The 25684-nt window shown below is 44.2% G+C and overlaps 1 protein-coding gene across 1 annotated transcript in view; it reads left to right on the top strand.

The window, feature by feature from the left end:
* Window positions 1–25684, top strand: part of MDM4 (MDM4 regulator of p53) — a 326441-nt gene that overhangs the window by 110292 nt on the left and 190465 nt on the right. The window lies entirely within an intron of this gene.

Genomic DNA, 25684 nt, shown 5'->3' with positions numbered 1-25684 from the left:
GTTTTGTACCTACCATAAATTTAGATGTTCAAGTGTATACACTGCTGCAGTCCAGGTTACCCTCCCTCCTTCCCCTCTTACTGGCTGGTATGTACCTATGTCTTCTACCCTTTACTACCTATGGGGAGTATTTGCTGGTAGCTGTAAGTTGTGGTTTGCTTTTCTTATGTATGTTTTATTAGCAATTGGATTTGCCTACCTATTTAGAGGTGCCTAACGTCTGGGGCAAGAAAACTGAAGAAAATGGCGTCTGTTGCATCTTGTACCCCTGGCGCACTGACGTCAGGGAAGAGGCGGCAGCAACCGATGTCGGACCTAGACTTTGGAATTCAGGCCGACTGCGGGTAGCCTGCCAGCAGGATAACCCAATTGTAATGACTGCAACAGTGAATACACTCTCTAACATCTACATTTATGGTAGGTACACACTTGTACTTTTTATATACCCCTGACAACCTGACATCATGGAAGAGGCGACAGCATCCAACGCAGAAATCCCAAGACTCTGGTATTCAGGCCGACTGAGGGCTACCTGCAGGCAGATAAACCCAAGTGTGATGACTGCAACAGTGTATATACTAACATCTATATTTATGGTTAAGTGTACACAACTGTACTTTCTTCCTCTTCCATTTCTCAGGCAAGAACTTCAGTAGTGCGTTTAGCAGTTGACAGTCAATCCTGAGCTTCCTTTTCATCCAGCTCTTCCTCTCATGAGCTGTTGACAGATGCCTCGTATGTGGAGCAGATTTTGTCTCCCTCAAGGTGCAGGGAGTCTGGTAGCCTCCAACAGAAAGACCACATTAATGTCAAAGAGATAAGAGCTTCTGCTGGCTCTTCAGGCCTTTCATCCTCTTTCTTTCCAGGACCTCTCAAGGTGTTTACAGACAACACCACAGTGATGTGGCATGTCAACAGACAGGGGGAACAAGGTCTTATCTTCGGTTGGCACTCCTAATGTGGGAACTAGCTGTTCGGTTCCAAGCGACTCTTCAGGCAGTGTAAATTCCTTCAGGTCAAAACATTTTGGCAGACTCTCTGAGCAGGTCTATAACCCAATCCCACAGATGGATCCTTGACAAGAATGTGTTCTGGACATTGCCTACCAGTGGGGTACTCCTCAAATGGATTTCTTCCTCCCCTCTGAACAGATTACTTCTATCTCGTACCAGAGTCCCAGGTCCTCTGGTTTGGAAAGTGGACGCCCTCTCTTTCTCTGAAGGAGATGTTTCTTTATGCTTTCCGTCACCTTCCCCTCTTTCCAAAAGTCCTGTTCAAAATTTGGTAGGAGGCTGCCAAATTCTTGTTGGTGACTCCCTCTTGGCCGAGACAGCATCGATTCCTCCTTCTGCATTTATATGAGAGTAATCACAAGTTACCTCACAGGATGGACCTACTCGTACAAGACAAGGGATCTCTTATCCACCCCCACCTGTCCATTCTTCACCTGACATTGTGGGTGATAGGACTTTTATTCCAAATAGACACCTTTTTTCTGAGCATGTGCTTAGGGTCCTGCAGGATGCCAGGAAACCCAGTATTTGGAAGTCCAACTTATCCCAATGGAAGAGGTTTTCTGTTTGGTGTTTCTCGTAACCTGACTGTACTTTCTGTGGATGTTCCTTTGGGTTCTGTCTTATCTGTGTGAATTGCTGAATGCTGGGTTGGCTTACTCTTCTATTAAGGCCCGCTTATCAGCTCTTTCTGCTTGTCTACCTTTATCTCCTTTAGCTTCCAGATATGAAGCCAAATAATTCCTTAAAGGTGACTTTCATATTAGGCCTCCCTGGAAGCCTGCTCCTCTTCCCTGGGATCTTAATTTTGTTTTAGAAAAATTGACCAAGGAAGACTGTACTTTTGTTAGCTCTTACTTTTGCTAGGCGGATGTCCAAGTTTTAAGCCCTTAGGCTTGTCTTCCTTTTTTTGCTGTTTCATAAGGACCAGGTGTCCCTTCGTACTAATCCTTCATGCCCAAGGTGGTGAATGAGTTGTCTCTTAATCAGTTAATTCATTTGCCCACTTTTCTCTTCTCCACAATCTGCCAGTGAGACGGTGCTGAACATGTTGGATGTGCATCGACAACTCAGATTTTATTTGGATAAGACTGACTAATCTGATCAGCTCTTTGTTTCCTTTCATCCTAGATCCTTAAGATTGGCAGTGTCCAGGCAAGCTATTTCTTCTTGAATTTCTAAAGCCATTTATTTTTGCTCCTTTCATGGTAAGAGCCTACCTTCTGTTATAGCTCATTCTACTAGAGCTGTGGTTTCTTCTGGTGTTTTTTTTTTTCAAGGGTTTTTATACTAACTCTGTTCTTGAGGCAGCTACCTGGACTTCTGTACATATGTTTACCAGTAACTGCAAGTTAGATGTAATTTCCAGAGCTAGAGTTGGTTTGCTATGGCCATCCTTCATAGCTTCCTAGAGAGCTCTGCTGGTCCTTCCTCCTCCCTCTCTGCTTCCTGAGCTTTGACACTCTCCCTATTGTAAAGTATACTGCAACAGTGAAATGAAATGGAAGGACAGTCAATTGTGTAAACTCTTACAATAGTAGTAGATGTCCTTCTCTTCACTGTTGTATTCACTCCACCCCTTCAACCCCTGGTCTGTTTCTCTTCTGGATCTACTTATTACCTTTCTGTTCCTTGAACTGGCATTTCTGCTGGGGCTATCTGTTCTAAGAATGGTATGTCCGGGCATCACCTTTATGCTGTACACCATGCAAGGAGCATGTATGTGACACATGGCATACCTTAAAGCAACCTAAAGGCTTTGGCATACTGGCCAGACATCGTGCCGCCCTTGGCAAGTGATCCCTATTGTAATGAATACTGCAACAGTGGAAGAACATCCACCGTTTTAAGATTTTACACAACTGTATTTGCTCTTCCTAAAATTGATTAACCCATGTTAAGCAAATATTAATGTTTACATCTGTACAGTAGGACAGTCATACTATACTCTATTTAGTCTGGTTGTGTTCTAAATTTCTTTTACTTGACTGTATTTGATGATTTATTGTCTGACTGTGTTGCATTTATTTACTGAAAAAAATTTGCTACAGACTACAGAAGATGACCACCCACTACAAACTGTCAGGCATTTTGCACTTTTCTAAGAAGTAAGCCAACACAAAACTGGAGAAAGGAGATTCTGCCAATAGTGACAACTGCAATTGGGGATACAAAGAATAGTCAGGACAGGTCTGGAATTTCCTGGAGGAAATTGGCAAAGGAACCAAGGCATTGATAGCAAATGGAAAGGAAACTGTAACAATGGGAATAGGCCAAGAAGACATTTTGTACTGCTTTTCTTGTCCAGGATTGATATGAGTATATAGGTAAAGAGAAAGGGATAAGGGGAATCATGAGTAAAAGGCCTGCACTGGTAGAGTTTTTAGTTGAATCTAGAATGTAAGCTGCTGTTAAAAGGGGATAATTAGTAGGGAATATGAAATTGCATGATTATACAAATCAGTTGGAGGAGGTTAGAAAGGATTGGGAAGAGAGATTGGATAGGCAGTTCAAAAAGAAAGAGGGGAGATGTATATGGATCCCAGATATACAACAAAGTCTAGAAGATTTAAGATGTTTGCTTGGAAGCATTTCCGTAGGTATTTTTATACCACATGCAGACTCCAAAGAATTTTTCTTCAGGTAGATGACAAATGTTGGGGAGTAATGAGGAAGAAAGAGGTAACTGGGAATGTGTTATGTAGATACAGTGAGTTGAAGACTTTAACATTTCCCTGCTGAGTACTGTTGCCAGGAATACTGGCTGAGCAAATGTATATGACTTAAGAACATTTATTTTTGAGCTGGGATACAGGATCTGAATTGCCTGGATGTAGTAAGCCTTTAAGTGTAATTCTAATGTCTGCCAAACAAGCAATTACTTGAAAATGAAAAGTCTAAACCAACCATATTTTAAGTAACGAACATTGTAACAGGATAAAAGAACTGGGAGTGGGATATTTAGAAGAGAGTAGGAGCAGATTACATAGAAAAAAATGGAAATTATGGGAACAGTACATGCAGAAAATGTTGAGGATTGAGGTTTTAGATAAGGAAGGAATTGATAAATTTATGTAACCCTGAATTGATTGTATTGTACAAATGAATATATGTGATGCATAATGTTTGTAATTGTGAGCAAGTAAATATGGTTTGTTTTTTTAATATAAATCTAAGTTTGTACAAGTCAAAATTCAATAAAGAAGTTACAAAAAAACAGAATTCTACTTTACATGACATGTAACTAAGTAGTAAATGGAGGGTTTTTCAGTCCACAGTAAATACTTAACACAAGTTTGCTGTACTTTAAATAAATATTTTATTTTTAGAATCAGAAAACCACTTTACACAAGATCATAATTGTAATAAAAAATGGTAAAAATCCTTGCACATAATCTTTAAGGGATTCTTTGCTGTAACTTTCACAATTTAACAGTTGTGTCAGCTGAAACATTTTGTAAGGCATGACTAGACTTCATTTGAGCTTGCATTTTCTTTTCCCTTGAAGTATTTTACTTGAGTTTAGTAATAACTTAGGCCATAAGAATGTTGGAATTATACAAGCTTACATAGTTGCAGTAAAAATAGATCTGATGTCTCCTTCATTCACCCTTGTAACAGGGTCTGTGATCTGACCTTCAGATCTGCCACTTCATTGACTTGGATCCAACTCTCAACTCCTCTCTCGTACCCAGAATACCCTGCATCCACCCAATTACCTCTGATCTCATTTGCCACTCAGCGAGTTCAGACGTGGATTCCCTCTCAAGCGGTTAGCTAGTTTTTAAAGTTATCTGTAAGTGCCTTTAGCCTTTTTCTTTCTCCCTCTCCTTGTGTGTGTATGTGTGTGCGTCTGTGTGTGTGTGTCACCTTTCCTCAAAAAGAAATTACTTAATTTAAGCTTTAAGTTTTAGAGTTAAAGGGAGAGAGAGAGTTTGAGTAAAGCATTGTTGTGTGGATTCCGAACTTATTTTTGATGGGTTCGTCTTGGCTATGTCAGACAAACCAGTTCCAGGCTTTAAACACTGCACTTTTTGTGGGCATAAAATTCCCAACCAGGATGCCCACAAGAAGTGTGTGTACTGCCTGGGAGCCAATCATCTAACTGCTGAATGTTATGTTGGTGCAGCTTTTAATCCTCGGGCTATAGCCAACAGACTGAACAAACTTATCTTAAGGGGCCTTCTTCATTCTGAGGCTCATACCTGCTCCCGGCTTGTACCTCCTTGCCTTCCGCTAAGGAGTCCATAAAGAGGTCCCTCCCTGCTTCCACGAGGGATGCTTCAGATTCTAAGAAGCCTAAGAAATTGGTGGATTCCTCGGATCCACCGAACTTGGCTCCTCTCTCGGATCCTAAAATTCCCTGGGATATGGGTGAGATCCTCACCATTTCCCCGACCCTGTCATTGGCTCCAATGTCGGATCCTACTACTGTGGATCCAAGGACTTCGAAGTCACCAGCTCTCTCCTCCAGGTCGCCCACGGCAGCTTCATCCAGGTCCTCCCGAAGCTTGTCGAGGCAGGTGTGGACAGGCTTAGATTCAGATGGGGGTAGTCTCTTTTCCGTCCCATGTCTGATCCATGAGCTATCTCAGTCAATCCATCAGAACTCCTTAACCAATCCAGTCTCTGGCTTCGGAGACTATGGATGTGGGACTGCCATGTGTGTCTGTCTCGGCACATGGAAAATTTCCTTCAACAACTAGAATGTCATTGACGAGCCCTCTGACCCTTTCGAAGCAGGGAGTCTGAGCTGTAGCATTGGTGCCAGGTCCAGGGGATTGAGATCAATTCCTCTTTTTGCAGAGCCTTCCGTGCCATTGGGTGCTTCGGCACTAGATAGCTCAAGTCCGATCCCTTCTGTGGGGGCCATGGATCCCATTGCAAGACCGTCCCATTTTTCCTTTGTAATCTCTGCTGTAGGAGAACTGGATAGGGCTTCGCCGGGTCCTTCAGCTTTTCAGGTAGTGGAGAGGATTTCTTCTGGGTTGGAGATTTGACTGAATAGGTTCCTCAATGATGACCAGATGGCTTAGTGGTTAAGGTCTTCACCTCCCATGCACAAGGTACAAGGTTTGATCCTGACCTCCGACCAGTGCCTGTTTGGAGTTTGCATGTTCTCCCTGTGTCTCTGTGGGGTTTCACCCGTGTCCGAAAGTATGCTGTTTCCATCTCAAACTCACCAATGAATGGAGCTGTGGGCAGCAGCACAGACTCTACATGGTGCCCTATAGGGGGAAGAGTTGCACAGACCAACCGCTTTGGGCATCTACTGTGGTGCGCAGTATCCTCAAGATAGGAGAACACAGATCACAAACTGCGAGCCATGGCAGGGCTAGCTACTCAACAGTGTAAAATATGGATCTTGGTGATTCAGTCATGTTGACTGTCACCAAAATGGGCATGGGTAATTACCGGTGAGAAGTGGGTTGAGGACCCGGCCTACTCTCACCCATGCCATGGACCCTTGCTAACAGTGGGAGGGGTATATGTGCCCCTATTGGCCAGTGTGTGACCACCATAACGCCCAGCATCCCTGGGCCAATAAGCTACTGGCTGGCCAGTGTCTAGTTGCCCAGCCTGGGTTACCTGGGATAGCTCTGTTGAGTGAAAGATGGATGTCAAACCAACCTGCCAAACATGAACTGAGAATTGCTATGCTTTATGTAGGTTCACTGACAGGGCGCAGCTTGGAAGTCGATGACATGATACGTAGGAGGGTGAACATCCTATGTATCCAAGAGACAAGATGGAAGGGCAGTATAGCAAATCCACTTGGCTTGGGATCCAGACTCTACTACTCAGGTGGGGGACAGGTTAGAAATGGTGTAGGAGTTGTGGTGAGAGAGAGGATTCAGAAGGCAGTGAGGGATATCATCACAATTAATGACAGACTCATGACAATCATAGTCTGTGTAATGATAGGGCAGTATTCATAATATCAGCATATGCCCCACAGCAGGGTTGTGATAGTGAGGAAAAGAGTGCATTCAGGCAGCAGTTGCAGTACCTACTAGATAAAGCAGGGCAACATGAATTGGTGTTGGTAATGGGTGACTTGAATGCACATATCGGGACAGAACAGGATATGAGGACTGCCTGGGTCCACATGGGTGGGTTAACAGGAATAAAGGAGGAGAAGCCTTTCTAGACTTCTCTCTGCAAATGGCTTAATAGTAGCCAACACATGGTTCGGAAAGAGAGAAGTCACAAGATCACAGACAAGAGTAGCCAACATGCAACTCAGATAGACTTCCTGAAAAGTAAAAAGGACTAGGGTAGAATCCATGATTGCAAAGTCATCCCCAGTAAAACAGTCTGCCCGCAGAATAAACCATTAGTTGCCAAAGTCGGCTGCAAGCAGTGGTCAGAGAAGGTTCTAAGGTCAACAGAGACCAGGGTGAAGACGTGGAAGTTGACTGGAGAGAAAGTACAGCATTTCAAGGAATTACTCAGGGCTCTACCACCCCAAGAAGAGGAGGAAATAGGTGGGGATGAAGAGGAGTGGCAGCGCTTAAAAACAGTATTTTTTCTAACAAAGAAGCTAAGAAAGAAGTTACAGTAGCAAAGAATTAGGGCATCAGAGGCACTCTGCCAACTTCTGGTAGTGACTCATTAAGGGGCACAAAGAAACTATATCTGGTTGCAAAGCAAAGACAGAAAGATAAAGAAGATAGTCAGGCACCCTTCATAAGGGATACCAGCAACAACATGCTTACCAGTCCACAGGACATCAAAGGCATATGGAAGGAGTATTTCCAGCAGCTTCTGAATGGAGAAAACCCCACAGAAACTGTACTGCCCCAGAAACAGTCTACAATTAGAGAAGAGGCGCCCACCTTAGAAGTAAGAAGAGCACTAAGGAAGATAGTCAGGGAAAACAGCAGGCTCAGATGAGGTGACAGCAGATATGATAAAGATGCTGGGTGAGTTAGGGGCAAAATGGCTCCTGAGGGTACTAATAGCAATGTGGAGAGAAAAGGCATATCCCAGATGACTGGAGAGTAAGCATACTTGTGCCAGTGTGCAAGAACAAAGGGGACATCCACAACTGTGGGCAGTACAGAGGGCTCAAACTCCTACCACACTGCATGAAAGTTCTGGAGAGAGTGATTGATAAACGGATACGCAGAGTAGTAGAATGTAAGATGGTAGATGAACAGTTCGGGTTCCGATCAGGCTGTAGCACAGTTGACCCGATGTCTGCATTGAGACAGATAACTTGAGAAGACGCTAGAAATGGAGTCCAGCTGAACATTAGACTTGGAAAAAGCATATGACAAGGTCCCAAGAAAGCTAATCTGGGCAGTACTGGGTGGTTTGAAGTCTCAGAAACATTGGTAGAATTAGTGCAGATTTATGTACAAGGACCCAGTGACTCAAGTACGAACAGTGTTCGACTTCACAGAGGGGTTCCCAGTGGGAGTGGGTGTACATCAGAGTTCAGCTATGAGCCCACTGCTGTTCATACCGGTGATGGACTACATTAGCAAACAGGTTGGAGGGGACAGATCAACAAACCTGCTGTATGCAGATGATGTGGCAGTACAGGCAGACTCTGAACTAGAACATCAGCAAAGGATAGGAGAATGGAATGCAAATCTGAAGGCCCATGGGATGAAACTAAGCACAGATAAGACTGTGGTAATGGCAGCAAATTGGGGAGATCAGAAGAAGCTGAGAATAAAGATAGAAGGGAAGATGGTGGAACAGGTAAACAGCTTCAAGTATGTGGGAGGAATGGTCGAGGAGAAGGGTAGTCTGAATGAAGAGGTCAAAGCTAGAGTCAGAGGGGCTGCAACCAACTGGCATAGAGTATCAGGTGTAGTCTTTAACAGAATGCCAAAGAAGCTGAAGAGCAAGGTGTACAAGACTGTGGTGCGACCAGTACTACTGTATGGTACAGAAACCTGGGCAGTAAAGGCAGAGCAGTTGAAGAAGATAGAGGTGATGGAAATGAAGTGCCTGAGGAAATAGGATGCACACTGTGGGACAGACGTAGAAATGAGGTAGTAAGAGCAGAAGCCGAAGTAGCTCCAATTGCAGGAAAGATCAAAGAGAACAGATTACAGTGGTTTGGGCTCGTGTAGAAATGCAGAAGACGATTTGGTGAGAAAGGTTTGGGAACAGATAAGGTAAGAGGAAGCAAGGACGTCCAGCAAAGAGGTGGATGGACTGTGTGAAAAAAGATCTGCAACAGTCGGGCAGGAGTGTGGCACTGAATCGGGCGAGTTGGCGACACTCTCAACACCATACCCTGACCCCATATAGAAAAAATGGGAAAAAGGGGGCTGATGATGATGAGATTCCTCAATCCACCCCTGTATTTCTATCGGATCCAGGCCTTATTCTCTCACATGCTGCCATGAGTCTTCCCATCCCTAGCAGCCTTCAAGATATTCTTGCTGAGGAGGGATCCCCTTCTTCCAATACTTCTCCAGAATACCCCGCTACAAAAGTCCCTTGGAAGAGGACTTGTAAATGGAGCCATGTGGACTCCCCATTGGAGCCCTTAACCGAGGATAGGATACTGCCTTTGAGGGTGTAGGGTTCCCCCAATCCCCACATGAAGATGTGTCCTTTGGAGACATATTGGAGATCCTAAAGCAGAAGGGTGGGTCATGTGCCCAGCCCCCTTCCTCTGAGGAGTCCATTCTTTTGGAGGCGAACAGGACAGGCCCATCTACGTCCTGGGTGACACTCCCCGGCAGATCCCCTCCTGGAGTTAATAGCTCACTATACATTGAAGGAACCGGGCACCACCAAGCCCGTTTCCAAATGGCCCGATAGGTTTTAGTACCCCCTTCAAACAGGAAACAGAGTAAGGGTCCCGTGATCAATGCTGTTGTGGTGGCGTCAACCACCAAGAAAGAGCTGGACTGCCAATATCCATCCGCCAAACAAGGAGTCTAGAGCACTGGACAGAATCTGGAAGCACATTTACACCTTAGCAACCTTTGTGCTGAGGTTGGTAAATTACCTAGCTCATTTCATTCGGCTACGGACGGATCTGATTAAGGAACTGTCAGCTTCCCTTCTGAGTCCATGCCTGCAGAGGAACTTAAGAAAGTTTCTCTCAAGCTGTCCACTGTTTCATCTATCGCCAGTTCCTCAATGAGGTTAATCTCCCATACCACGGAGGGCACCAAGCGAGTAGCTGGTTCAGGCCTTTGCCTAAGGAGGCATGCCTGGATGAGGCTGTGTGATTTTGCGGAGCCCTATAAGGCGTCATTTTTCAGTGATCTTTACGATGGCTCGTCTGTTTGGGCCATTGGTCAGAGAGACACTTACCTACAGCAAAAAGGATGGGATGACCCTTTCTGCTGTTGGAATAAAGTTTTCTACCCTCCAGCGATCCTTCTGCAAGAACCAGCACAGGAGTAAGATGATGTAGTTCCGTAAGTCCCAAAGGCTTTTCCAGGACCCGTGCGGAGAACTCTCTTCCAGAGGCAGAGGAGTAGGGCTTGATGGCAGACTACTGGATCTGCTCAATAGATCTCAAGTACGCGTACTATCACATCACAGGCAGATGCTCCAGGAGATCCCATAAAACATCGACTAATAAGCCAGGGACTGCTTACTCCAGTTAGCTCCCACACTGGGCATCATCCTGAACAAGTCCAGCCTCTGTCTGGTATAGAATTTGGAGTTCATAGGCACGCAACTCAATACAGAGGATCAGATAGCTTCTCTCCCTCCACATCGACTGGCTGTTCTGAGGAATCTGCTACAACAGCTCTTTGCACTACAAGCTCAAACAGCTCAAATGATCTTGCAAGTTCTGGGGTCTGTGGCTGCAGCCATTCTGTTAGTTCCCCTAGTAAGGTTTTTCATGCAGGTGCTACAATGGTCTCTAGTCAATCACTGGTCCATCCTGTCTCTTCCCCAGTCTTTTTACATCAAGCTGACTCCCATCTGAAGGTGTCATCTCAATTGGTGGATCCAATCGGACAACATTATCCTCGGCAGACCATTTTTGAACAATCCCCTGTTGGCTACCGTAAGCACAGATGCTTCCCAGTTTGTGGGTGGGGCATTACAATAGGGAGATGGTCCAGGGCACATGGTCACCCCATGAGACCAAGTTGCATATCAACAACCTACAGATGATGGATGTCCTCCTAATGTTTCAAGCCTTTCAGGACGTCATCCTTCTGGGGACTATTGCAGTACACTCCAACATGTCAGTTGTTGTGTGGTACATCAACAAGCAGGGAGGAACCCGTTCTTACCCATTATGTAAGGAGGCCATGAGAGTGTGGGAATGTGGGATCTCTTCAAACCATCTTCTAGTTACAACACACATTCCAGGGAAGACCAACAGTTTGGTCAGCAGGTCTCTTGATCCTGTATGAGTGGTCCCTCAATGAATCGGTAGTGAACATAATCTTTAGCAGTTGCAGTCACCTCTGTGTCCCCCTCAAGAAGTGCAGCAAGTTTTTTTGCTCTGATTCCCCCCCTCTTGGGGAGGCCCTGCGGGATGATCTAGTCTGCGATTGGTCCCTGGGTCCTCCTGTATGCTTATCCTCTTCCACTCATCCCAAGCTAATTCAGAAGAAAAGCAGGGGGAAGAGCTTAGTTATCCTTATTGCCCCTTTCTGGCATGACCAAGTGTGGTTCCCCTTTATTTGAGCTCATCTGAAGTATCCTCCTTGGATACTGTAGCCCACTTGGGATCATTTCTCTCCCCTGTCAGGGATTCAATACCCCAGTCTTCGAACCCTGAAATTGACCGCATGGTTTCTCCACTTCTGACCTTAGACAGTCCAGGCTTCAGTCCCCAGTTCAGAAAATTCTCTGGCTTCACAAAAGGCTTCCACTAAAAGTCTACAACAGCAAGTGGAAGAGATTTGTTTGGGCTACAAACAGGAACATTGACACTTTTTCAGCACCTGTCAAATGTTACTATTTCTCAGTGCTCTTTCATGCCTGTGCTAGTTTTTCCACTATTAAGTTAGCTGCTGTTTCCAATTTTCATTCAGCAAGTCAGGCTCGTTCATTGTTCACGTTCCAATTGTGTAAATCCTTCATGAAGGGTATCTTCTTACTAAGGCCCCCCCCCCCCTCATTAGGGATCCTTCTCCAGCTTGGGACCTTACTTTGCTGCTACAGGCTTTGACATGAGCCCTTTTGAACCTGTGGCTACTCGTGACATGAAGTTTCTGTCCTGGAAAACTGCTATCTTGGTGGCTGTTACTTCCGCCAAGAGGATTTCTGAGCTTCAGGCTGTATATTCTATGCCCCCTTGTATCTTATTCCATAAAGATAGTGACTTTACATACAAACCCATCCTTTATGCCTAAGGTAGCTGCAGAAAGCAATATCAGTTAGTCCATTCAACTCCCAGTATTTTTTTCCCAAATTTTATAATAAAGGGGAGTACGTCTTCCATCTCATAGATGTTCATAGCTCCATTTTTTACCTGTACAGAACCAGACAGCACAAAGTCTGATAATCTTTTTATAGCTTTTTCTCCAACTAGACTTGGCGAGCTCAGGGAGGACAGAAACCTCCCGTGGAGCAGGTGGTCAAAAGCTCACATGATCTTGATTTTCAGTATGAATATAGACCGTGAAAGCGGGGCCTCATGATCCTTCTGGCTTTTGGGGTTTTAAGCAGGAGGTGTCAGAGAAGTTACCACAGGGATAACTGACTTGTGGCCAAGCATTCATAGCGATGTCGCTTTTTGATAATTCGATGTGTGCTCTTCATATCATTGTGAAGCAGAATTCACCAAGTGTTGGATTGTTCACCCACTAATAGGGAAAGTGAGCTGGGTTTAGACCATCGTGAGACAGGTTAATTTTACCGTACTGATAATATTGTGTTGTGATAGTAATCCTGCTCTGTACGAGAGGAACGACAGGTTCAAACATGTGGTATATCAAAAAATTACCTTAGCAAAATGGATTTCAGATTGTATCTCCTTCATTTATTCTTCCAGAGAATTACTGTTACGTAAACCTGCTGAGGTGCATTCTGCCAGAGCTATGGCTACTTCCTAAGCTTTTTATGCCAGAACGTCTGCTGATGACATTTGTGCAGCAGCCATTTGGTGCAGTTATCACATATTTGTGTCTCGCTACAAGATGGATGTTGTTTCCAGGAGCAAGGCTTCATTCCACTTGTTGGTTCTCCGGTATGTCCTTCCATGAGGGCCAACCAAAGTTGTCATATTTGGGGACTTTGACCCTGTCATGAGGGTGGATGAAGGAGACAATATCAGATTAAAAAGTTGTCTTACCATAACTTGGTGTCTGTGTTGTCTTCTGCATTCATCCTCTCTTTCCCACACAACCACCCCCCCTGCCCTTTATTCTTGAGGAACCGGGATGACTTTAGGACGGTTTTGTCCTATGTCTGATACTGAGTCTGTGGAAGTGACCAAGCTGGATTCGAGACCCTGTCATGAGGATGAATGAAGGAATTCAACACAGATGTCAAGTTATGGTAAGACGTGACTTTTTATTTCAGTCAAGACAGGATAGTGCTCTCTGCTAACCATTCCATTTTATTTGTCATATCCGAGATGTTCTAGTATCAAAAGGTACAAGTTCCTTCCTATTATATTCTTTCTCACACATGATAAATCCCAGAGAACAGCTTTGTTTATATATACAGAATCAAGAGAGTTCAGAAGATCTGATCAGCTGTTTTCTTTGCATAGGGTGAGCTTGGGCACACCATGGACAGGCTCACCTTTTTCCTGTTAAAGTTCTGTCCTGGTTTGTAGGACTTTGTGGGTAACATTGAGGACGTCTGTGTTCATTCCACCAGTCATGTGTCAACCTTTTCTTTCTTTTTTATGTTTATATACAAGTACTAGGCTAGCCGCCCTTGCAGGACATGTTAAGCCAAGCCAGTCTCTCTTTTGCTTGAATTAGCCCATCCCATTTGATGTTAGATTGGCCTTGCCCATTCCATGGTGGATAATTGTATATTACCCTTAGTTAGAATATCTGGGATCATGTATAAATTTTACGAGATGATGCATTTAGTAGTACATGATTAAGTCCTGGAGTAATTTTTCTGTTTCTCCTCAATAAATCCAAGTTGTGCTTTTGACTATAGATAGGGATGAGCTTTGTTTTACATGGATGTGCGTGTTCCAGAATAGTGGTATTCTCTGCAATATGCATCTGTCCTTCCAAATAATTCTGTTAATGCAGAAGGCTTAGATACCCTAGACAAGAGTATTTCTGATGCCATTAGACTTGCTAACCTCATCACAAAAGGTTTCTCATCCAGAAAGAGGTCATTGTTCCCCTCTACTCATCACTCATTAGACCCATTATAGAATACAATGCCCCTTTTGGTGTGTACCTCACAAGACATCTGCAACAACTGGAAAAGCTGCAGAAATACCTCACAAATAGGATTACCGGCCTCAAACAGATGCCCTACACAGACAGTCTCAAAACTCCAGCTTTACTCCGTCGCATATCGCCTACTCAGAGGTTATCTCTGCCTAACATACAAAGCTATGTCAAACCCAGAGCTGTTGGACATGCTCCACTTAAAGAAATCCCAATCCCTCCGAGCTGCACACTCTAGGGACCTAAACCTTGTCACCACAATAAACAAAACATGCCGGAGGGATAGATTCCTGTCCCAGAGACTTCCCATACTCTGGAATAAACTACCTATCTATATCAAACAAAGCTCCTCATTAGCACTCCAAGAAAATCTTGATTGGATGGGAAATAGGAAATTCACCCTGGGGATCACCTCTGTGGCTCTGCTCGACAGTGGCACAGGAAAATAATTTTCTTGGGTGACAAAAGCCAGGATACCTTTTTGGCTGGGCTTGTATGGGCCCCAGGGCTGATAGCCTAGTACCTACCTCTCAACGTATGAACCTAATGTACAGTAAATCTATCCGTATTGGTTCAGAAGATATCTGGTGTGCAAGAACGCAGGTAGTCTCTTGGCAGTCAGTATCCTTTTAGTAAGGCATGTCTGTGGGTATTTTTGTGTGTCTGGACAGATACATGTCAAAAGGGGCATTATACCCAGTCACTGGCCTAATGATGACTGAGTAAAGGGGGAAAATGATCTTTCTCGATTTAGACACAATTTTTTTGTTTATAAGCTGTGCGGTGTAAAAGGACTTTCTTATGACAGACACATATTGGCCAAAAGTTGGGTCACTGTTCTGTGGGCCATATTGACACTGTGGTAGTTCCACAGGGTAAGTTACTTCCCAAATAATATGATGCATTTTTATTGTTTGGTTTCAGTCTGATTTTTGGCACCAGTTATTTATTTGGGACCATTCTTCCTGCAAGATGGCAAAGTCATTTAGAGATTCAGTGACTGCTTCTAGTTTGCAGTCCTCTACAAACTAGAGTTAGCCAGAGTCCTTTGATGATGGCTTTTACATCAGAGAAGTAGATGCCAAACAGAAGTGGTATCAGCACAGCTCCTTGGGGGACTCCACTGGTGACTGGCCTCTTTGTGGAGGTGACTTCCCCTATTTTGATTTCCTGCATCCTGTGAGCCATTTGGCAGCACAGCAGGTGACATTAGGAGTTTATTCCCAGTTTTAGATTTTCTACTTTGCCTGAGTTGGGGGTTGTATCTTGTGGGTATTAGTTGCCATTTTCTTCAGATCACTGCTGTGATTTACAGTACACATGTACAAAAGACATTACAAGCTGAATTGTGTGTCCAATGCCAAATAAGGGTTTGCCACAGTGGTTATCCAAAAGGTATTTTTTTTGGGGGGGGGGGGGGGTTTAGCCTTCTTTATTGCAATTCACTATCTTTTGAGAAATCTGGTTTTCTTCACAGTACTTTCACACCCAGTTTTCCTCTGGTCCCTGTTGAACAAGTAATGCAAAAGTGTCCATGGCTTGCTGAATCACCTGTCTTTAAATGTGACCGCCACTTCTCATTCATTGTGTGCAGAATGAGACTGCATTAAAGACAATATAGTCCCTGTTGACATAGTATATTTTGACCTTGCGTGTCTCAGGTTTGTTTGAGGGAAGTTACCCCTGTTGATTATGTAAGGCTGTCAGTGTATTCATTGGTGCCATCATTCTGTTTGTCCTTGGAATGTCTTGTAATCTGCTGTGGATGAAAGGACAAAGAGTGAGAATTTGGTAAGTGTCAATTTGTTGTGATGAGTCATAGATACAGTCCAGTATTGTTTTATCTGATAGGAATGGAGCAACAGTGAGAAGCATCTTGGTAGGGTGGGAAGAGACACAGAAGTATAGCAGTGTGAATTCAGAATAAAATGGTTTATTGAAATATGTAGGCAAAAACTCAAGTGAGAGTACACCACTAAGGCGTAAATGGTTGAAAAAGTCGAAATGCTCCTAGGGATCCTGCAGACCAAAGGAAAAACAACCCAAGAACAGCAGCAGTTATTGTGGGGTACTTCTAATTGGAGAGACGTAACTGCAGTCTGGTGCTTAGTATGATCCTTTGTAGACTGAAGCTTGCAGTTGCAGAGACTCCAACTGCCTATCATAAGATGGATGTACAGAATGCAGGTGCTGGAAAAGTTGAATCAAATTAAATATACAAAGATTGATTAAAAGAAACATGATCTTTTCTTCCATGGGTGATGGTATGTATTGGGAGGCGTCAGACTTGAGGTCACAGCAAGTAGTGTATTTTAGAGGAATATGGTGCTTTTGAAGATTTAGGGAGAATGACTCGAGCGGTATGGGATTTGTGAGCTTGACAAAGTATGGTTAGAAGCAGTGAAGAAGCTAAAATGTATGAATAGTTGCAAGTCATTCCTGTGTAGAGCAGGGAATTGGGAAACAGATAGACATGATCAAGTTGGAACACTTTCAGTTGTACAGTAATAGGTAAGTACACTTGGTGAGAGAAGCATATTTAGTCCTCTTCTGTCCTAGTTCTTGTGCGAGTATTCTGGTATAGGTTCTGTACACTGTTTTTATTTGCCCAAGAGCAGTCTCTGCACCTGTTGCTTCCATGCATAATTTATTGGGAATAAAACTGTCACACAAGCCAAGCATTGGCTTATTTTTTCATCTTTGGATATTTAGCATTTATTCCCAGCAGTGGAAGTCTGTACTCAAACTTTAGGTGGCTGTATCCATAGCCTGTATATCCAGTTATGTCCCCAAAGTTCAAAATTTAATTTCTCTAGAATATAAGTAACTAAAGTGAAAATAGCATTCTGTTGAGCACAAACTAATTTTTGCAGTGGCCACATTCCTAAAATATAGATAGGTAGGTTAGTGCTAGGCTAACTGTCTTTGTGTGCTATTTTAAGCCTAGCCAGTTTTACTTGGATGTGAGAATCAAACTCTGTACTTTGTGTCTGTAAGGTGTAAACACCTTAACCTTTATGCCAGTTTCCCACCCTAACATTTTAGTTATTTATTCTCAGTCTCATATGTGGCTAATCACCTTTGTGGGCCATTTTAAGCCTAGCCAACTACCCCATGTAAGAATCAAACCCCTGTACCTTGTGTCTGTAAGGTAAGCACCTTAACCATTATACCAAGGTCTTAAAATGGATAATGGGTTTTCTATCACTGTAACTGGAAGTAATAGTTTGTAACGTTTTGTAAATTTGAAGTCTTCTGCTAACAACTCATGCTACACGCGTACTGTCAGAAGCATTTCTGTTTATCCAGCTGGGTACTGTAAATGAGGCTTAGCAGTTCTATCTTGTTCTTTGCTGAAATGTTTAGAAAAATTAGAAAACTTGAGTAATTTATGATCAGCTTTGCGCAGCTCTTGTACTAGACTGGCATAACTTATTACTGTAATTACGTTGCCGATAATAGTCATCTTCTCCTTTCGGCTTTTCCCATTAGGGATTCCCACAGAAGAACTGTCCACAGAACGATTGGCAGTGGAATTTTATGGTGTCAAGTTGCCAGCCCGGCGCCAAACCTTCCACAGAAGGCACACACACACCTAGGGCCAATTTAGCGTGTCTAGTCCACCTGCAGCATATCTTTGTGATGTGAGAAGAAACAGGAGTACCCAGGGGAAACCCACACGACTGCAGGAAGGACATGCAGACTCCGCGCAGAAGGAAACCCCAGCCAATTATCGAAATGCAAAACCTCTTGCTGTGAGGCAATAATGCTAACTGCTGCACCACTGTGGACCACCCTATGTAAGCTTTAAAATTAAGCGTTTCAGTAGCTTGTGACATGAGTTGGAGATATTTAAATGTGAACAAGTAATAACCAGACACCGAGCCATCACAAGGATGATCCTAGAGAAATGTCTGGAGTTCTCACTATGGTTTAATAAAAGAATTTTTGTCCCTTAGAACTTTTTTGTCGAATATGTAAATGTTGGGAATATTGCAGTGTAAGTAATGACTAAATATGTGCAAATAGACAAAATTGTACTGAAGTTAGTGTAATTTTGATAGACTAGCAGGCAGTTTACTGCTCAGTGTAGTGCGCATTGTGTTTGTGCATGCAAAAAAAAAAAATAATTTTCCTTTGAGTTGTAGCAGTACTGAAGGCTGAAGTGATTATTACATCCTCCTCTTCTTTCGGCTGCTCCCATTAGGGGTCGCCATAGCGGATCATCTGTTTCCATTTCTTCCTGTCCTCCGCATCTTGCTCTGTCACACCAGCAACCTGCATGTCCTCTCTCACCACATCCATAAACCTTATCTTAGGCCTTCCTCTTTTCCTGTTACCTGGCAGCTTCTTCCTTAGCATCTTTTTCCCAATATACTCTGCATCCCTCCTTAGCACATGTCCAAACCAGCGTAGTCTTGCCTCTCTGGCTTTGTCTCCAAACCTTCCAACCTGGGCTGACCCTCTGATATACTTATTCCTAATCCTGTCCACCCTCGTCACACCCAGTGCAAATCTTAACATCTTTAACTCGGCCACGTCCAGCTCTGACTCCTGCCTTTTTGTCAATGCCACTGTCTCCAACCCATATAACATAGCTAGTCTCACTACCCTCTTGTAGACCTTCCCTTTACTCTTACTGGTACTCGTTTGTCACAAATCACTCCTGGCACATTTCTCCACCCACTCCATTCTGCCTGTACTCTCCTTCACCTCTCTTCCACACTCACCATTACTCTGAACTGTTGATCCCAAGTATTTAAACTCATCCACCTTCGCCACCTCTACTCCCTGCATCCTCTATCATCCCTCTCATTCACACACACATAATTCTGTCTTAGTCCTGCTGACCTTCATTCCTCTTCTCTCTAGAGCACATCTCCACCTCTCCAGGGTCGTCTCCACCTGTTTCCTACTCTCACTACAGATCATAATGTCATCTGCAAACATCATAGTCCATGGGGACTCCTGTCTGATCTAGTCTGTCAACCTGTCCATCACCATTGCAAATAAGAAAGGACTCTGAGCTGATCCTTGATGTAATCCCACCTCCACCTTAAACGCATCCGTCACTCCCATCACAGACCTCACCATTGTCACACTACCCTCGTACATATCCTGTACTACTCTTAAATACTTCTCTGACACTCCTGATATCCTCATACAGTACCACAACTCCTCTCTAGGCACCCTGTCATATGCTTTCTCTAAGTTCACAAAGACAAAAATGCAACTCCTTCTGACCTTCTCTGTACTGCTCCATCAACACTCGCAGAGAAAACATCGCATCTGTAGTGCTCTTTCCTGGCATGAAACCATACTGCTGATCACTAATCACCTCCCTTCTTAACCTAGCTTCCACTACTCTTTCCCATAACTTCATGCTGTGACTGATCAGTTTAATCCCACTGTAGTTACTACAGCTCTGCACATCACCCCTATTCTTAAAAAGTCGGTACCAAAACTCTTTCTCCATTCCTCAGGCATCCTCTCACTTTCCAAGATTTCATTAAACAGTCTAGTTAAAAACTCCACTGCCATTTCACCTAAACACCTCCATGCTTCCACGGGTATGTCATCTGGGCCAACAGCCTTAACATTCTTCAGCCTCTTCATAGCTATCCTAACTTCCTCCTTGCTAATCCACTGCACTTCATAATTCACTGTCTGCGCATCATCCAACCTTCTCTCCCTCTCATTCTCTTCATTCATCAGCCCCTCAAAGTACTCTTTCCATCTGCTCAACACACACTGTCCTCGCTTGTGAGTACATTTCCCTCATTATCCTTTATCACCCTTACCTGCTGCACATCTTTACTAGCTCGGTCCCTCTGTCTAGCCAGTCGGTACATGTCCTTTTCTCCCTCCTTAGTGTTCAACCTTTCATACAACACTTCATACTCCTTATCCTTAGCCACCTCTCTCTTGGCCGCCATGCACCTCATCTCCTTATACTCCTGTCTACTTTCTTCATCTTTCTGACTATCCTACTTCTTCTTCTTCGCCCACCTCTTTCTCTGTATACTCTCCTGTACTTAATCATTCCACCACCAGGTCTCCTTGTCCTCCTTCCTCTTTCCAGATGTCACACCAAGCACCTTTCTAGCCATCTCCCTTACTAGCTCTGCTGTAGTTACCGAGCTATTCGGTAACTCTTCACTGCCACCCAGTGCCTGCCTTAACTCTTCCCTGATCTCCACCTCACAATTACCCTTTTTCAATTTCCACCATTTGATCCTTGGTGCTGCCCTCACACTCCTCCTCTTGATCACCAGTGTCATCCTACAAACCACCATCCTATGCTGCCTAACTACACTTTCCCCTGCCACCCAATTTACAGTCCCCAATCTCCTTCAGACTGGCCCTTCTACATAAGATAGAATCATGAAGATATAATCCACCCGTGTGCATCTTCCTCCACTCTTTTATGTCACTCTATGCTACTCCCTCTTGTTAAAATACGTGTTCACCGCAGCCATGTCCATCCTTTTCGTAAAATCCACTACTCTTTGAAAAACATTAGTTTAGATTTTGTTTGTTCTCTAGTTTAGGCAGAGCACATCCACAAAGCTGCTATAGTTTTCACATTACATACCAGTCTTCACATCTGCAGAATGAACTTTGGGGTTTTAGTCTGCTTTTTGTAATGGTGCAATAAAAAAAAATATCATTCTGCCACAATGTAAAACATATGCCTACTTTGTTTAGCTTTGGCTGGTTGCATTTGCTTTGTAACTTTTAATTTTGTGGTGTTTTTTGTATTCTGTTAGTGGAGTGGCACTGTAGTAATAGTGAACTGATAATGTACAGTCTTCTCTTCACAAATTCATTGCCGCATTGGAATATATATTGGCTTTACATGGTCTGCTTCCTTTTTGCCTGCCTCTCTTTGCTGGTTGTGTGTGCTTCAGCAGTTCTAATTTGCTTTCACCCCTTCATTTGATGAATTTAGCAGTCAAGAATAGCTTTGATCTTTGTAAGTCGGTGTTACAGTACTGAATTTTAGAATTCTTTCCTGCTAAAGCCTGATGGTTGGCACAAGTACCAGAGCTTTAACCAGCTCCCTTCCAGTCATTAGGACACTGGTAGTATCATCGTGTCTCTTGCTGCAGCTCGTTGAGCATCTCTTTTGCACTCTGGTAATGTCATTGGTCTGGTGGGTCTGTTTGAAGCCTGAGTTGGCCGATATTACCCAGTGGGAGATGTTATCATATTGCTTTTATATATATATATATATATATATATATATATATATATATATATATATATATATACCACATGTGGACTTACAGATTGTGCCTTTTTGCCTGAGCTCAGAGCAGAATATGCCTACTTGTCCCCAGTGTGCTTTTTTCCAGCCAGTAGACTATCAAAACTAGGGTGATGCCCCTTGAGAAATCCCTGGCTAAAAAAAAAAAAATTCCAAAAACTCATCTGGTCTAGATTGCTGGTGTTTTTTTCAATTTATTCCAGGGAGAAAAAAGTACCCAGAGGAGAAAACGGTTTGGCAAGTGATAAGATAGTTTTTGAGGTGGAGGTTTTCACGACCATTACAGCCAGAGAGTGTGAGCAGCTTTGACTTGTGACAGCATCTTCCTGTCCCCCTACCAAACGCCCTATCCCAACCCACACCTATCAACCCACCTTCCCTATCCCAGTCCAGAATGCGAAGTAAGTTGGCTGCCTTTGTAAATCACTGCAAAAGCATCACTCAGGTTAAGTGGATCACTGGCATTCCATGTGTCCCAAAAGGATGGCAGCATCTGATGCTTCATGACGCAGGGAATTATACAGGGTGTCCCAGAAAAAAATGAAAGATGCTTCTACTTCAGTGTACCCTTCAAATGTCTTCTCTGTTCCCTGAAAACCCAGTCTGAACCTGTCAAGACTGAAAAAGTTTCAGTTCCAAAATTTCATGATTTAAAAATCTGTTGCTACTGATTTTTCCACAACCCATCATAAGCTAGCTGCCTTTGCAGGCCATTTTAAGCATAGCCAGGTGTTCGTGTTTCACTGTTGCAGTCATCACGTTTGGGTTATCTGCCTGCAGGTAGCTCTCAGACGGCCTGAATACCAGAGTCTTGGATTCCTGCATCTGATGCGGTCTCTTCTTCCATGATGTCACATCATCAGGGGTATAAAACATGCCGCCGACGCCATTAAATCAGTATTTCTTGCCACGCGGTGCCCAAAGCAGAAGTAGTTAGCAAGTGCTGGTCGGCCGACTCCTGAAATTTTCGTTTTCGAGTTTCAGAAGCGAAGTCTTAAAGCTAAGTACCCCATTGGGGATCCTTTTTTCTTGCTCTTAACCATTGTCAGTAAAAGTTAATTGTATTACCTGTGGAAAGCAAATACCTCATAAAGATTTTCATTCGTACTGCATTCCTTGCTTAGGCACAGAGTATGACATCCTTCGCTATCTGTTTTGTGCCTTATTCAACCCCTGAACTATTCGTTGTCGGGCTATATTTGCAGCAGATTATTTTGGTACTCTGTATAACTACCAGAAATGGCTTCGGTAAGCCATTCGACTACCAATATTTCAAAAAATATTTAAGGATAAAGACAGAGACCGCATAGGTCCAGATTTGTCGACAACGCTTCCGTTAAGCTAGTTGCCGGTTTGCCAATACTCAGGCGCTTTCGAAGCCCCTGATACCCATTACTTCAGATTCGCAGGCCTCTACTGAGACCCATTCGTAGTCCAGTATATGCCGTGAGATGCTTCTTCGACTATGGAACCTGCGGCTGTCTCTACCTTGCTTGCATGTTAAACTGACTTCTTTATCCAGGCCTAAAACACACAGCATGCATAGAAAACCGACGTTCAAACCGCATGTTCAGTCCCATATGCCTAAAAAACAAATGCTCAGAGAATGGCTGAAGATCTTATTTATCTTAATTAGGGGAAGCCAGCCTTCCCCCCTCTGAGACCTAGAACTGCTTTTCCTTCTGATTAGGAATCTGATGTTTCTGTTTTTTGTGATTACCAGGATTTGCGCTTATCTACCTATGAGGATTCTGATGCAGAGGATTCCATTCCCTCTGCTTCCCCTCCAGAAGATTTTTCTTTTGGTGAAACCTTGCATGCTCTTACGGAGCCTTTCCGCTGGGAAATCCAGCATTACTCTTGACTCCAAAGAGGCTTAGGGAATTCTTACTCCTTCCTCAACACAGGCCTTTAGCTATCCCTCCTGATGTCCTTCAAGGATGCATCTGCAGTCATCACATATGGGTTGTCCTGCCTCAGGCAGCCCTTCGGTCGGCCGGATTCCAAAGTCTGGGTCTGGCGTTGGCTGATGTCGCCCTTTCCCCGACGTCAGAGTGCCTGGGATATAAAAGCGTCAGCCGACGCCATCTTCCTCAGTCTTTCTTGCCGCGTGGTGCCCGAAGCAGAAGCAGTTCGCAAGTGCCGGTCGGCCAGCTCCTGAAATTCAGCTACCGAAGACTTCAAAAGCTAAGTACCCCGTTGGGGACTCTTTCTTGCCTCAGCCGATGTCAGATAAAGTTAATAATTGCTTAACTTGTGGGAAACAAATACCTCATAAGGATTTCCACTCTTACTGCCTCCCCTGCCTAGGCCCAGACCACGACGTCTCGGCCTGTTCAGCCTGTGCTTCCTTCAACCGACGCACTCTTAGACGTCGGGCGGAGTTTGCAGAGGAATTTTTTTGGGGCTAGTTTCTCATACATTATGCCGTCGGAGACTCCGACTTCGCATTTAACAAAGAAACGGAAGGACAAGGACCGACACACGCGGGCCACGGTTTCGGCTGAAACCACGGCCAGGCCTACCGCGAGTGTCTCGGTCTCGGCTGAAACCGAGTCCTTGGTACTTCTGACCCCTGAAACCGCTCAACCGACAACCTCGGCCCCGGAGGCCCCTGCTGAGTCTGTTATTGAATTTCCTTCAGAAATTGGTGTCTTGGAAACTTCCGACACCATTCCTCTAGACAAAACTACACCAGCACGTGGTGCAGTCAGGCCTCCTGCATCCATGTCCATAAAGGCATTCACCAGGGCTAAAGCTGCTAAACACACACAAGCTATGCCTCCCAGGGTTATTCCTCAGGAACCCACTACAAGTTCACAGATTCTAACTTTGGCAGAGGACCTTATTTCCTTAATTAGGGGCTCGCAACCCCATCCGGACAGGGGCTCTCAACCTCCTCTAGACAAAAGGCCCAGGGTTGAGCCCTCTGATCCCCACTCCTCAGAGGAGGCCTCTGATGGCTCTGCTCTCTTGGACTACCAGGAGGAGGCTTTTTCGGCCTACGAGGATTCTGATGCAGAGGAATCTATTCCCTCGGCCTCCCCTCCTGAAGAACTTTCCTTCGGGGAGACCCTTCACACTATGAGAGAGCATTTCAAATGGCAGGGCCAGGAATTCTCTGATTCCAGGAAAAGATTAAGAACTTTTCTGCATTTACCTCAGCATAGACCTTTGGCTATTCCTCCTGTTTTGAATGTCATTGTTGATGTGTACTCTGAATCTAGCATAACCCCTGACACTCTTCCTCCGGCCCCTGTCAAACCCGATAGGTACTGCAGGGTCCTGGACTCGGACTCGCATAATTTTCTTTACAAGGCCCACTCTGCTGATCCAGAAACTATTTCCCAAGGCCCTAAAGGGGTTGCAGCTGCCACTTCTAAAAATCCACTCCCCTCTGAAAGGGAGTCCAGGGATTTAGAGAGATGGGGTAAAAAAGTGTATACTTCTGCTACTCTTTCTATGAGGGCATTAAATTGTCAATTTCATATGATACAGTACCAAGAGTATTTGTTAGATGAATTGCATAAGAAACTGTCTTCACCTGAACCCCTAGATCGCAAATCACTTCAGGATCTGGTACATAACTCCCAGCAGGTTAGCAACCATTTCTTGCACTGTGGTTATGATGCATTGGAAGCTTCATGTAGGTCAGCTATGACAGGTGCAGTCATACGTAGGCATGCTTGGCTGAAGGAACAATCTCTGCCAGACCATGTTAAAGCTAAGCTTCTAGATGCTCCACTGGAAAAGCAAAAGTTATTTGGCTCCACTGCTCAGGAGGTCTTAAAGAAATTTGAGGAAAAGACAAAATCTGTACAAACAGTCAAAGATTTTCTACAAGTCCAACCACCAAGATTCAGCAGAAATTGGCCTACCAAGAATTGGTCCTTTCCGGACACAGAAAGATTTCAGAGAGGCAAGAACAGGCGTGCCAGAGGTAGAGGGCAAGCTAGAGGCTCCTACAGAGGGCGTCAATGGCAGCCTCCCAACCAGAGAGGTAGTGCAGGACCTACAACTTCTGCACAAGGACAGACTTCAATGACTTTGCTTTGACTCCGCCAACCAGGGCTCAATTAGAAGCA

The sequence above is a fragment of the Protopterus annectens genome, chromosome 7.part0 (assembly GCF_019279795.1).
Source record: "Protopterus annectens isolate FY-2018-M chromosome 7.part0, PAN1.0, whole genome shotgun sequence".
Taxonomy (NCBI): Eukaryota; Metazoa; Chordata; order Ceratodontiformes; family Protopteridae; genus Protopterus; species Protopterus annectens.
The sequence above is the reverse complement of the archived record's forward strand: the minus strand, read 5'-3'. Positions and strand labels throughout refer to the sequence as shown.